The sequence below is a fragment of the Dermochelys coriacea genome, chromosome 6, assembly GCF_009764565.3.
Source record: "Dermochelys coriacea isolate rDerCor1 chromosome 6, rDerCor1.pri.v4, whole genome shotgun sequence".
Classification (NCBI taxonomy): Eukaryota; Metazoa; Chordata; order Testudines; family Dermochelyidae; genus Dermochelys; species Dermochelys coriacea.
The window spans coordinates 87,511,004-87,522,417 of NC_050073.1; positions in this window are offsets into that span (position 1 = coordinate 87,511,004).

Below are 11,414 nucleotides of genomic sequence, written 5' to 3' on the forward strand. Positions count from 1 at the left end.
TACGTCCCCAAACATCATACTTAATGGGTGTAATAAAATTCCATCCATTGCCCCTGGAGGATGAAAATAGTCTAGCCATTTTTCCTTTATATAAGGTTTTAGTGAATTCAGTGCTGGTGAAAGTGCTGGGTTGACATCCTTGTTGTCTGAAGTGCTCTATTTATCCACAAAATGAGAACAGCATAGGTAGCAGCAGGCCAGGCTTCTGACACATACCACCTCCTGCCAATATGCCCTGGAAGGACCATTTCTAGGAGTGAGAGGAAAGTTGGTCTTTATGTCCCATTCAGTTTTTGGCCATTCCAATGAGACTGTCAATAAAGGAGATAATTAGAACTGATTGTTTTTAATTCAGATTTCTGTCATGCTAAGAACCAGACTGGCACCACCAACTCATTTCATATTGGGCCACTGTTTTGAGACAGTACTATTTTCATATATTTTGGAATATTCTATTACTATTGTACATCCACTACCAAGACTCCTTCCACTGACACCAGGAAGACCCTGCCCACATAGTCCTTGGTCTCAGATGTGACCCTTGCTGTTATGTACTGTGAAAGAAGAAAACAGCACCCCAGTTTTAGCAATGTTGGGAATGTATACAATACTACCGAGAGAAACTTAAGTGGTTAGAGCAGGGAACTTGGACTCAGGGCTCCTGGGTCCTTCTGTCAGTTCTGTCACTCAGGCCTTGCCTTCACTATGAAAAAAGATGTATTTTTAACCCATGTTAATTAATCCATGTTATAATCATAGTGAAGATAAGGCAGTTGTAGTTTTAAACAAAGTTAGCTGTTTTAGGTGAACCCTAGGATTAAAAATACACCTTTTTTCCTAATGAAGACACAACCACACTGTGTAAACTTTGCCAAGTAATTTTTCTGTGCTTCAGTTTTCTGTTTCCTCATCTGTAAAATTATTATAATAATAGTTAACTACCTAGCAAAGATGTTTGTCTTAATGAATGTTTATAAAACCTCTTTGTGATCCACAGATGACAAGTGCTAGAGAAGGACAAAGGTTTATTAATGATGCCCACTCAATGGGGCATTAGCATGTGACAATGAGTTTACCCCACAAAACTCTAGAGAAAGATTCAAAAGCTAATCAAAAATGCAGAAATGAGGCAAATTTTCTCTAATCTCTGCAAAGCATCTTGCTGCACTGAACACTCAAAACACACATCTGTCATCTGGAGACCAAACAGGCCTTCCACGATTCCAGGAAATCAATTCCAAAGACTGTAGACTGTCAGTTGCTTGTACACTGGAGGCCATCCAGGCAGCAGATTAAATTGTATGAGAAAACTGTAACAGGCTCCAGACCGCATGTAATGGAAACCCCCAATGACCTTTCTGAGGACTTGGGAAACATACTCAGAAATTACCAACCATCCCCTGCACAGCTCCAGAATTGCTCACTGTGCTTCTCTTACTTGTCACACAGGATCCTCACAAACACGTTATTTCTGAAAAATAAAAAACAAACCCACAAATTTAAGTATGGTCCCCTTGTAGGAACTATTTTCAGGGATGCCAGAGCCACATTTTCAGCAGAAAACACCAGAGCTTGGGTTCTGCAAAGGCCTCATTACTTATCAGACTGCCATACCTGTGTCTTTCACCACATCAGACCTGACATAGTGCATATGAAGTGATGGTCAAGGTGACTGCTGATGTGGAAAGCTGACTTAGCATAACAGTTTTAGATTTGGTCTTTTCAGATTCTGCTGACTCTAAAAAGGAGGAACAGAACACCTTCTTTCCACCCTCCACTTTTTGGTTTCATTGGGTTTTAGGGAATCCTTGACAGGTCAGGTTTCAGAGTAGCAGCCATGTTAGTCGATATTCGCAAAAAGAAAAGGAGTACTTGTGGCACCTTAGAGACTAACAAATTTATTAGAGCATAAGCTTTCGTGAGCTACAGCTCATTTCATCAGAGGTCAGAGTTCAAACTGCTGGTGTGACCCTCACAATGCTGCTCACTTGGGAGTTCAGGACACAGTGCATAACTCTTATTATCAGGAATAGGAATTCCATATGTATACAAGGAATCTAATCCCTCTTGAATGTAAAATATTCTTGTACCAGAGAGGAGGTTCTACATATAATTCCATTTGCTGCTTCTGATTGATCTGTGGCTGAGAGATAATGTGCTCTAATTGTGACAGCAAAGGATTGGGAGTCAGGACTCCTGGATTCTGTTCCCATCTTTGCCAATGACTTACTGGGCAAATCACTTCATCTCACCCATCTGTAAGATGGCTACACAATTTAATTACCCCACACGAAAGTTGTGAGGCTTAAATGTTTGTAAAATGTTTTGAAATTTGAAATATGGAATTTCAGTGTGTTGGTTGAACAGCCCCTCTACTTTTATCCCATAATAAAAATATTCTTGCTTCATTTGATTAAAGATCAAATGGAAGAATAAGGCAAGCTTTGCAAACTTCGTAATATGGGGTTTTACATCTTTTTCCAAAGCAACTATATAAACTACTGTTAGAGACAAGATAGCAGACTGTATGGGCTGTTGGACTCCCATGGATTTTTGGGCCTAAAGCTCAACATCGTCTAAGAAATACATGATCAAAGAGATAAAATGAAACAGAAGCTGCCCTCATCTTCCTGGCTCTGCCACAGACTCCTTGTGTGACCTTAGCCGAGCCCATTCATTTCTCTAGGCCTCAGTTCCCCTTTTATTGAACTGGGGTAATATTTCCCTACCTAACAGAGGTCTTATGAGGACACACTCATTACTATATGTAAGGTGTTTAGGGGTGGGGCCAGAACAGGACATAGTGGGACTGGAACGGGGGGTGGGAAGAGGCGGGATGGGGGCGAGGGCTTGGGAGAAGGGGTGTGGTGGGGTGGGAAGAGGCAGCTTAGGGGTGGGACCTGGGGCAGAGCCAGGGGTCGAGCACCCCCCCAGCACATTGGAAAGTTGGTGCCTGTGGATATAAGTATAAAGAGGAGACATTCAGAGGATGTTTGGCCATAGCCCCTTTTAAGTCACGTATCTGGTGCTTCCAAGCTACAGAAAGCAAACTAGGAATTTCGAAGCTCAATTTCACACACACACCCCCACCCCACCCCTTTTCCCTCCCATTTGCTCTCATAGACAAGTCCAGAGTCTGAAACAGGAAACCAAGCAAAAAAAATTTCAAGAAAAACACATTTTAATTTTAGCTACACAGCTGCTTCTGGATTCTTTAAATACATTCTCCTCTAACTGCTTCCACACACAAGACTACTCAAGTGCCCCAGATAAGCTGAGCCTATCTGCAAACTCCTTCCAAAACTAATTCCTATCTGGTATTGTCAAATATATCAAACCAAGTTGGTCAAACAGCATGCTTATCCAAGTGTTCTTTGACAGACTCAGTTATGAAGCTTTAAGTAATAAGTTACAGTGCCTCAATTCCTTGGGCATGCAGATAGGAATTTTCAGATGAGGATAGTAACAAATTCCTTTCTCCGAATCCTCTCCTTCCACACATACGTACAATTTAGGAAATCAAAAATTCCTTTGAACTGGTGCCTCTGAGTCATACTCTGCACTGGTGTGATGTAACCAGTGACCTATTCTCCCTGTGTCATCCTTGATGTTGCTTCACTGTTGAGAAAGCAAGCCGAAAATTCTGAGGATTACCTGGAGAAAAACTGGAAATATAGCAGCTCAGCCACATATACTTCAGTGCCTCATCTTCTTGGGTTGTTTTCTCCTCTTTGGTTTCTGAAGTTGAGAAATAAACCATCTCTGAATTCCAGGGGTTTTTTACTGCCATCATGTGGAGAATGTCCTAAATATGCAAAATTTTCTTCCCAGCTTCTTGCTCATAGATTTTATTTTTCCTACTCTTGGCAAACTGAAAAACATCCACCTCCCTCCCACAGCTACACAAGGGAAGCCCTGGTGTTACTCGTGTCATAAACAGCTGTTAAATATTCTGCCATTCCTAGTGTATTTTGACGCCCTTCTAAGGAAGCACTGTATTTGTTGGTTCAACAGAGCTGGCCATGGGTTTGACAGACCGGGTTCATCTGCCATTTTAATTGTCCCATCAAGGCCTTCCTTTAGCTGTCCATCGTTTTAACATAGGTAATATATGTCATTTTATGGAAATTAGGTGTAGCCCTTTTGATCCTGAAAAAATGTCACTATAGGGTCCTTGATTGGGTTTGAACACCCCTTTGGTATTATAATAATACAAAGTTACAGATGACACCTAGTGGTCATTGGGGGTAATTGTACACGGCTGAAAAGGCCATTTTTAATTCTAGGAAATGTACCACAATACTGCAGCTCACAAAAGACAATTGTACAGAATTAAGACGTGGCTGGACAAAATATAAGACATAGGACAAACTGCTGCTCAACTTCAACAGTAAAGATGAGCTTGAAGAGAATTATTCTTTGGAACATACGAAATAATTAAAAAACCTAACACACAACCTTGACCCAGAACTAAAATACCAACACAAAATAATTTCAGCTCTCCAGGAAAATAAGACATAGCCACCCCAAACATTTTAAGTACCTACTCGTGTATAAAATACTGCCACACTAAGCTCTCTTTATAGACTGGGTAGCCTGCAAAGTTGCAACTTCTTTACAAACTGATTTATTGCACCAAATACTCACTTGACTTCCAGCTACTAGCACAACAATAGACTGTTAATATTCCTATGCTGCTGCCTGCATATGTTCTTTACATCCATAACTTCATGTATACTCTGTGTGCCTGTTTTGGCACGGTATGTGTACCTGCTGTAGCCACGTACTCCATTGTGTAATATACTGGTTTCAGAGTAGCAGCCGTGTTAGTCTGTATTCGCAAAAAGAAAAGGAGTACTTGTGGCACCTTAGAGACTAATAAATTTGATAGTCTCTAAGGTGCCACAAGTACTCCTTTTCTTTTTGTGTAATATACTGTAACTCTATGATGCTCAGACTGTGGCTCATAAGCTGCAAGTGGCTCTTTAATGTGCCTCCTGCGGCTCTTTGCAGCATATGATATTAAAACACTGTGTGATTCAATTATTAACCAATCTAAGTTCTTAACTAATCAGGATGCTTTTACTATCTTATTAACCAATTAAGTTATCAACTTGCACTAAGTTAGGAATTTATTTGCTGTGAGAATTATATATGTAAAACTAAATATTTCCCCTGTCATACTGTTTAAATATGAATTGTACTATAGTAAATGAAAAAATGAATTCACCCTACAGTGGCTCTTTTGGGTAATGTTGAACACTAAGTTGGCTCCTGAACCACTGCAGTCTGAGTATTACTGCTGTAACTGCTCCTTCGAAGAACAAATAAATGGTTGGGTTTGTTTTTAAAAAAAGAGATTGTTGTCATGTAGTGGAAATGGACTGATTCCATCCATTTTCTTCTCCCTCTTCTTTTCAGAATGGCTTTCCTCTTCTATGCAACTAAAATCTCGCAAAGTTGCCGCTGTCCCTACCTCTCTGCCAACAATACCTTCCTTATACTGATTATGGCTTTATGCATTCAACACTGTTTTCCAGGCTGCACTTGGTAGCCAGTAACTGAAAGTTTAGAGGACTCAGGAACATGCTAGCTACAGGATACAAATCGGTAATGATATACCACTCACCGTCTCTGTTCTCAGATTTTGCATTTAAATATCTCCTTGTACCTCCTATTATCACTGCTCCTCCAGAAAGCCTTGTCCAACTTGAAAAAGAAATAAGTATGGCTCAGGGAATGGAAATGAGATACAGATCTTTTCACTGGTGAGATATTGGGGCTGGATTAGGGTGAGACAAATCCTGTTTTCAGAAGATCTTATTATTTTATTAAAGACCGGTGACTGGTCAGCTTACATGATGCCTCCAGTCAGTTTAGACACAGATCTAATGCAGGAAGTAACAAGTAACACATAGACACAGAGATCACAGACAGTTCCTGGGACACACACCAGCATATATGTTACCAAAATTCCTTGGCAGGTTGTCTTTTTTCCACTTCCTCTCATTCCTGCAACATTCTCTCATGTACAGACACTCACTAACCTCTTCTTTTCAAATCGCCACTCAAGACCAATTTTGCTGTGACACCTTTAAGAACAAAGTCAGCATATGATGGTTAGTCATAGCTGATTTTATTTTATTTTTTTTAAAAGCCTTTCAGATTACTTGGCACCATCAAGTTGTGCCATACTATGCGATCATGTGATCTTATTACTGTTACCATCAACTTTCATTCCTCCTCTTCCTCCCATGGTTGGTTACACTCACTTGTTTACATCTTGTCTCAAATTACCCCATACCAATAAATGTCTTTGGGCACTATCACAATAATACACAATTAATAATAATTAATAATTAATAAAATACAACCAAGAATACCATTATGCTAGGGGTTGGGTGAAACTTAATCGAGGCTGGTGGGCAAAGCAGCTGCCCTTCATTCAGAATAAATGTAAAAAGAAATTAAGCTCCCTTTTGAAAATGATAGCTGAAACAATAGGAGCCACTGCCCAAAACACAGACTATATGCAGGACTAGAGGAGGAGTTGAGCCATATGATCTCAGGGGTTTTTCCCTAGGATCTGAATGCAAATACGGGGGGTAGGGTATTGTTTGATGAAGCAGTGTGACTGAGAAAGGGAAGCTGCAGAAACTCATGCAGAGCGCAGCAAGAAAGCCCCAGAGACAATCAGAGAAGCACTTGTAGTGTAGCCCTAAGAAAAACTTGAGAGAGATCACTTTTGGGTAGAGTGCTGACACAAAAGAAGTTTGGAACTGTGAGCAAAGAAGCTATCTCCTGTTGTTTGATTCTAATTGCATTCAGGGAAACAGGACTTTATGTTTAGTCTTTGTAAATAAACAGGACTGACTCCATTATCAATTTCTCCCTCTACCGGAAACAACTCACAAGATCCTGAATATAGGCTAACCATAACTGGGGCCAAAGGGGGGAACAATACAATGTTTATTTCTTGGGAAATACTACTTTCACCTCTAGAACGATCACTCTTTGTAATATGACCTCAGGTCAATAGTTACAGAATGTAGTTACCATCCAATGACTGTTTTGGTAGTCTTTATGAAATGAATTTCATCGTTCATGTTTCAGTCTCTAGTGAACAAGTGTCCATTTTAAAAAGTCACCAACACAGTGAGAAATAACTGGTCTCCTTTTTGGCAGTTTCAGCAGAGAATCCACGGAGTGGAAGACTGAATGAGTTATGGATACTGAACCCTCCTTTTGCTCTGGGGCCCCTTAAGATCTTAACTGATTGAGGATGTGTGGGGAAGCTTGCATGGCTGCTGTTTGCACTGTACTTTTTCTGGGGATAAATAGAAAACTTTAGTCTCAGAATTGCCACTCTAAAACCTTCCACTGACAGGAATCAGGGTCTGCAGCAGAGCTAGTTTTGCAGCAGAGTCAGTCTCCAGGCAACCTAATAAGCACAGATGTCCTGTAGTTGGTCTGCCTGATTGGCTTTGCCACCTGATGGATTGGAAGAGTCAGCAGACCAGCTCTTAAATGCAGCAGCAGGTCAGTGGCTGCTCGAAGCATTTGCCCATGGGTATGACAGCCCCTGCACCTAGCCCTGTTCTGACTTAGACTGCATCTTTGCCTCAACTCCGATTCCTCACCTCTGATTTCAGCTCTGTCCCTTTGCCCTGGCCTCTGACTCTGGTTCTGATCCTGGGCTCCAGCTTCAAGCCCTGGCTTTGGCATATGGACTCTGACTCCTGTTCTGGCCCTAGGTTCTGATTCCTGGCTACTGATTCCTGTTCTAACCACTAGGCATGACTCATGTGCCAACCATTAGGCATGACTGCCCCCATCTTGATCCTGTGACAGCCACCAAATTCATTCTGAAACAAAAACAAACAGAATCAAACAAAATAATGAGGAAAAATGCATAATGCTCTATACTGTGGAATATTAAGGCTTATTTACCCACAATTTAGAAACACATATAGTTAAATCAGTATAACCCTCCTATTGTGGACACAGTTAGCCTAGTATGAAGGTGCTTGAATCGATACAGCTTGTTTTGATATAAGTTAAACCAATTAAAATATCTTTATACTGGTACAACTGTGTCTACACTAAGGGCTTGCACTGATTTAATTATATCTATTGCTAAACTGATTTAGTTAAGTTGGCATAATAACTCTGTGTAGACCAGCCAAAGGTGAAACTTCAATATCTATTTCAATTTTCCCATCTGACTGATAATTTTATATTCAAAATGATGATTCATTGCTCCTCTCAATCCTACATACAGCCCAAGAAGCACTGGTTTACTCTTTCCTATTGTGTCTGAAAACAAGGCAAAAAATTAGGATTGTCTAAATTTGAAAACTGTTGCAGGTTAACTTGAGTTATTTCGTGATAAAGTACCTTGTCCACACACACCTTTTTGTTGTGAATCATCTGGTGTTTTAAACCAGGTTAATAAACCCACTTTGGAAGCAGGATGAGTTTACGTACAACAAAGTACATATAGATACATAGAATTGTAGGACTGAAAGGGACCCCAAGAGGTCTTCTAGTCCAGTCACCTGCACTTAAAACAGGATTAAGTATTATAGACCATTCCCAACAGGTGTTTGTCGAACCTGCTCTTAAAAATTTCCAATGACAAAGATTACACAACCTCCCTAGACAATTTATTCCAGTGCTTAACTACCCTGACAGGAATATTTTCCTAATGTCCAACTTAAACCATCCTTGCTGCAATTTAAGCTCATTGCTGCTTCTCTTATCCTCAGAGGTTAATGAAAAGAATTTTTATCCCTCCTCTTGTAACAACCTTTTATGTACAGTACTTGAAAACTGTTATCATGTCCTTCCTCAGTCTTCTCTTCTCCAGACTAAACAAACCCAATTTTTTCAGTCTTCCCTCACAGGTCATGTTTTCTAGACCTTTAATCATTTTTGTTCTCTTCTCTGTACTTGCTCCAATTTGTCCACATCTTTCCTGAAATGTGGTACACAGAACTGGACACAAGATTCCAGTTGAGGCCTAATCAGCGCAGAGTAGAGTGGAACAATTACTTCTTGTGTCTTGCTTACAACACTCCTGTTAATACATCCCAGAATGACGTTTGCTTTTTTCACAACAGTATTACACTGTTGTTGACTCATATTTAGCTTGTGATCCACTATGACCCCCAGATCCCTTTCCACAGTACTAGTTCCTAGGCAGTCATTTCCCAATTTGTATGTGTGCAACTGATCACTCCTTCCTAAGTGGAGTACTTTGCATTTGTCCTTACTGAATTTCATCCTGTTTACTTCAGACAATTTCTCCCATTTGTCAAGATCATTTTGAATTTTAATCCTATCCTCCAAAGCGCTTGCAACCCTCCCAGCTTGGTATTGTCCAGAAACTTTTAAAGTGTACTCTCTATGCCATTACCTAAATCAGGGGTGGGCAAACCTTTTGGCCAGAAATGAGGAATTCAGGGTGCGGGAGGGATCCCCAGGCTGAGGCAAGAGGTTGGGGTGCGGGTGGTGGTTGTGAGGGCTCTGGCTGGGGGTGCGAGCTCTGGGGTGGGGCTAGCGATGAGGGGTTGGGGGTGCAGGAGGGTGCTCCAGGCTGGGACCGAGGCGTTCAGAGGGCAGGAGGGGGATCAGGGCAGAGGTAGGGGCTTGGGGCATGGGAGGGTGTCAGGGGTGCAGTCGCTGGGCAGCCCCTACCTCAAACAGCTCCTGGAAGCAGTGACATGTCCCTCCTCCGGCTCCTACGCGGAGGAATGGCCAGGTAGCTCTGTGCGCTGCCCCGTCTGCAGGCGCTGCCCCTGCAGCTCTCATTGGCCAGGGTTCCCAGCCTATGGGAGCTGCAGGGGCGGCACTTGGGGCGGAGACAGCATGTGGAGCCTCCTGGCTGCCCCTACGCATAGGTGCTGGAGGGGGGACCTGCCGCTGCTTCCAGGAGCCACGCAGAGCCATGGCACACACGGAGCGAGGCAAGCCCCGGGACCTTGCTCCCCAGCGGGGGCTCTAAGGACGGATTAAAATATCTGAAGGGCCGGATGCGGCCCCCAGGCCACAGTTTGCGCATCCCAACCTAAATTATTGATGGAGATATTGAACAGAACTGGAATCAGAACTGATCCCTGCAGGACTCCACTTGATATGCCCTTCTAGCTTGACTGTGAACCACTCCTAACTAGTCTCTGGAAATGGTTTACCAACCAGTTATGCACCCACCTTCTAGTAGCTCCATCTAGGTTGTATTTCCATACTTTGTTTATGAGACGTTCATGCGAGACAGTATCAAAAGCGTTACTAAAGTCAAGATATAACACATCTACCACTTCCCCCCATCCACAAGGCTTGTTATCCTCTCAAAAAAAGCTATTAGGTTGGTTTGACACTATCTGTTCTTGACAAATACATGCTGACTGTTGTTACCTAGAAGATAATAAGGTGATAAATCTTTGCAAATCGATTGCTTAATTATTTGCTGCATTATATTTCCAGGTACTGAAATTAAGATGACAGGTCTGTAATTCCCTGGATTGTCTTTATTCCCCCTTTTTTATAGATTGCCACTATATTTGCCCTTTTCCAATCCTCTGGAAGTTCTCATATCTTCCATGACTTTTCAAAGATAATCACTAATGACTCAGATATCTCCTCCATCAACTCCTTGAGTATTCTAGGATGTATTTCATCAGGCCTTAGCGACTTGAAGACATGTAACTTATCTAAGTAATTTTTAACTTATTCTTTCCCTATTTTGGCCTCTGATGCTACCTCATTTTCACTAGCATTCACTATGTTTGATGTCCAATCACTACTAAACTTTCTGGTGAAAACTGAAAGAAAAAAGCCATTTAGCACTTCTGCCATTTCCTCTTTTTCTGTTATTGTCTTTCCCCCTCATCCCAAAACAACAGTTCCACATCTAGTATCCGAAACTGCTTTGCTGGCTACCTAGGTCAGCCTCCTTGTTTACCTGTTTAATTTGGGCTTGAACAGGGACTGGGAGTGGCTGGCTCATTACAAAAGCAGCTTTGTCTCTCCTGGCATTGACACCTCCTCATCTATTATTGGGAGTGGACCACATCCACCCTGATCAAATTGGCCCTGTCAACACTGGTTATCCACTTGTGAGGTAACTCCCTTCCCTTCATGTGTCATTATATAATGCCTGCATCTGTAATTTTCACTCCATGCATCTGAAGAAGTGGTGTTTTACCCACAAAAGCTTATGCCCAAATAAATCTGTTAATCTTCAAGGTGCCAGCAGACTCCTTGTTGTTTCTGTTTACCTGGGCACCCTCTATTGCTCCAGGGTCATTTTGACCAAATGTTACCTCCCAATTTAAATGCTGGCATTCAGCCACGGGTGGCCCTTTGCAATTCCAGCTTGTAGTGAGTTTACATAACTGGATTTCAAAACCAAA